The following is a 4,051-nucleotide window of genomic DNA, read 5'->3' on the forward strand; positions in this document are numbered from 1 at the left end:
TGTCAGTAGCATCATGTCTTTTTTCTGAAGCTTCCATAAATTTCATCAACATGGTCTCTAATTCTAATTTCTTCTCAACTAGTGGTTGCTCTCTTTGATAGAAACCCCGGCCAGTTTGCCTAAATTTCTCCTCTTTTTGCTTCTTGTATTCATCGTAAGGCAGCCACTCCTTCTTTGGTTTCCTCCAGTCTTCATCGTACTTGTCCCCACTTGAGTAGCAAACTTGAGCTTTCTTGTTTCCATATTCATCCAAAGTGCAATCTTTTGTCAAATGTGGGCCACTACATCTCTCACAACAAACTCGAATTGCATGAATTGATTGGTCCATTTGGGTCAATATTCTATCCATAATGCTAAGCATTGCCATCACAGTAGCCATCTCTTCAGTTTGTGCACCTCCACTGCCTTTTATTCCATCGCGTCCTGGGTTGTGATACTCACGAGAGTGCTTTGAAAATTCTTCAACCAGCTCCTTGGCCTGAATTGGGTTCTTCTTTATTAGTGGTCCTTGTGAATCAAGGAGTTGTCTAGTCATGACATTCACCCCATCATAAAATATCGACATTTCTTGCTGAAGATTTAGGTCATGTTGAGGACAATTCCTTAACAACCCCTTGTAGCGCTCCCATGCCTTGTATAATGACTCCCCCGGGTTTTGCTCAAAGTTGGCAATCGCCTTCTTGAGTTTAGAGATTTCGGAGGGTGGGCAAAACTGATCTAGAAATTTCTCACGCAATTGGGCCCATGTGGTGATCGTACCAGATGGAAGAGCCTTCAACCAGTCTTTTGCAGCTCCTTTGAAAGTGACTGGTAACATTCTTAACAAAGCTGTCTCCCTCAGGATATTAGGAGTATTAAAATAATCCGCAATATCATTGACCTCGTCTAAATGCTTAAAAGCATCTTCATGATCCTTCCCATAGAATGGGATATCCTTGAGTGCCGTAAGGATATGTCCCTTTAACTCGAATGTGGCATTGGCAGGTATCGCAGGATGTATTAAACCCGGCCCCACATCATCTCGAATGCACTTCTTGTAATCCCCTGTGACAACCCGATATTTAAAGTCAGTATAATGACCTAAAGTCAAGTATTATAATCTATTTTTGGAATCAATAAAAATAGCGTCAAAAACGAATTGTTCAAAAATCTCAATTGGTTTGCATAAAATGATAGATATCGTGTCAAGGTTTTCAGAAATATAAAGAACACTCAAATCCGAGTTATAACGAATAAGTTATGATCAATCAAAGATCCACGTCAAAACCGGTAAAACACTGTTAAGCGTAAAATGCGAAATTTCAATAAAATACCTTTTATCCTTAGGTATCTAAATGAAAGTAGTAGATATCACTAAACCATAAGCGTACATAAAAAGAACGTCAAAATCTGATTTCGTATGAGGAAGTTATGATTTTTCTAAGTTTCGGATATAGCAGTAGACAACTAAAAACTCGAAACAGAGATCGAGCGACTTTTGGCCGAAACAATCTAAACGAGAATCGAAGATCTCGACAATAGTAGTACAACGGTAAAAAGACAGACGAAAACGGACATCGGATGAAGAAGTTATGGATTTTTTACGGAGTTTTCCTATCCCGACCTACTAAAAATAAATATAATAAAATATAATGTCAAAATTAGCCGACAAAGTCTAAATGAGAGTTGTAGAGCATAATCTCACCTTCGTGTCGATATAAAGAACGTCGAAAACGGAGTTCGTATGCAAAAGTTATGAATTTCTGAAGTTCGGGGCGCGAACCTCAACACTGTGTCAGAGTTCACGACTTGAAAAAAGAGGTTCACGACGTGAACTCAGTGCTGACGACTTCCGAAGCCTGACAGACTGCTGTCGCGACTTCGCACCTGATGACGACCAAGTTCACGACGTGAATAAGCTTGGTTCACGACGTGAGACCCCAAAAATGACCCTATAAATAGAAACCGAAGGTCTCAGGTTTAGGCTGCTCATTTCTATCCTCTCTCCTACTTCTACTCTGTGTTAAGCATCCTGAGACTACCCCGAAGCCCTGGTAAGACCCCTAAAACACGACGCGAGTCCCGACGCCCCGAAGTTCCCGAGAAAAACATTCTTTCCAGTCGAAGTGCTGCCCGCGTGAAGCTCGTTTCTTCGCCAGAAACCCGCAGTTACGTCAAGAAAGATCATTCCTAGAAACGACACACTGCCCGAGTCACCACTTATCAAGTGAGTTCATACCCTTACATTTTCACGTCTTTTTCATGTTTTAGGGGGGGGGGGGGGGAAATACAAGTGAAACACGAGATAAACTCACACTTAAAATACACGTCGTTAGAAATGTTTTCAAATACTTTATCTAGATTTTGTTTATGGATGTTAAACAACATTAATACCAATGTTACACTTCACATGCAAAGTTGATATTACACCAACTTTTTATCATCGAATGGAACACACTTTCGGAAAAACTATAATGGGTATAGTTTACGGTTATTCATTACATCTTTACGTAAACATTGTGAAAATGAAATACTTTCATCTACATGAAATATAGACTTTTCTTTTCGTAAATCTATTAATACTAAGTGTTGTGAGCCATTCGGCTTGAACGTACTCACAAGTACGCATTTCAAGTCATGTATTATAAACCATAATCTCTTGGAGGGAGAGCGTGATACTTGTGTATAGATCTATATGGGACTGACAATCCCGCACCTAAACTGTTAGCTACAGTTAGGCCGGCAGGTCTGGGGTGACAAACGTCATATCATTCCAACGCCTGAACAACGTTGTTACAGGCAGTCTGGGTCAATAGCACGGTTATAAAAACTCACATGGGGTATTCATACATCTCAGTTTACGGGGCTGTTAAACGCCTTAGTGATTATATATATACTTATATAAATCTACTTATACTAATTCAAGTATGGAAAACACTTATACATTCAGTCTTTTGGAACTTTTTCAAACTACCACACATACATGGAAAATATTGGATTTTCTAGGAACAAACTCTGTTATTTTACACTGAAAAGGATATTATTCTTATACAAAAACGCTTATGAACTCACCAACTTAATTGTTGATACTCTTTCAAAACTACTTGTATTTCTCAGGAATTCAGTAATGCATGTAAATCATCAGCTTTTGGGGAAGGGACGTTAAGACGTCAGTCTTAAAACTTATTAAATCATCATATTGTAATTTATTTTGAGACATGTATTGTATTCAACAATATAACTTTAAATTATATTTATGATGGTTGTGTTTACTTTCTTTACAAATATTCAACTGTTATGATACTACGTGAAGTCACCCGCCCCCGAATGTTTCCGCCATTCTGGTTTGGGGGTGTGACAGATTGGGTAGTGATACCCCAGGTGAGGAGGCTGCTCCACATTGAAGTGTCGAACCATATTCTCCATAGTCCCTCCAATCCACTTTACGCTCAAGGAAAGCTGGTCAAAATACCCTGTCATATTATCCCTAATATGTGATCCTACCATGGGTGCGGGTGTATGCACCGGCTGCCCTCGCTCTCCTCTTCCTCTAACATTCCTTCTCCTCAGCCTTGGTTGTGGTGCGGGTTGATCACCCTGCTGCTCACCACCATCCTCATCATCCGACCGCAGAATACCCCAGTGGGTTCCATAATTTTGGACCACCCGCATGGTCTCCAAATAACCCATACTAAACTCGTATCCATCCATGCAAGTCATGGAACGAGTGATATCAGGAACAAGCAACCCATATGATCGGGCCAAACGGTTAATGAACTGCCCTCCACAAATAGGGCTCCCGGGGCGAGAACTGGCAGCAGAGCCAGCCAAGAAGCGTGCTAAAAATAGGGAATGTTGCAACACACTCCCGGCTGCAAGATGCACCATAAAAAGAAGAGATTATGCTGTGTTACTTTGTCCCCATGCCTTCTGTGATTAATGGAGAAAGTGATCAGTTGGTGGAGTAGACGGTGGATAGGAGAGCGAATGCTGCTCTCGGGAGACACTCCGGAATTGAATATCCTGGAGGCAATATTATGCCAAAAATCATAACCAGTAACACCATCAGCAT

At 40.7% G+C, this 4,051-nt stretch overlaps 1 non-coding gene across 1 annotated transcript; it reads left to right on the plus strand.

Annotated features, from left to right (window-relative positions):
- Positions 1–581: 581 nt before the first annotated feature.
- On the plus strand, positions 582–688 carry LOC145110206 (small nucleolar RNA R71). Its single transcript, XR_013709587.1, has one exon. It is a non-coding gene; the product is annotated as a small nucleolar RNA R71 (small nucleolar RNA).
- Positions 689–4,051: the final 3,363 nt, after the last annotated feature.

Source organism: Lactuca virosa, chromosome 4 (assembly GCF_052849685.1).
Source record: "Lactuca virosa cultivar CGN04683 chromosome 4, Lactuca_virosa_CGN04683_v6, whole genome shotgun sequence".
Taxonomy (NCBI): Eukaryota; Viridiplantae; Streptophyta; class Magnoliopsida; order Asterales; family Asteraceae; genus Lactuca; species Lactuca virosa.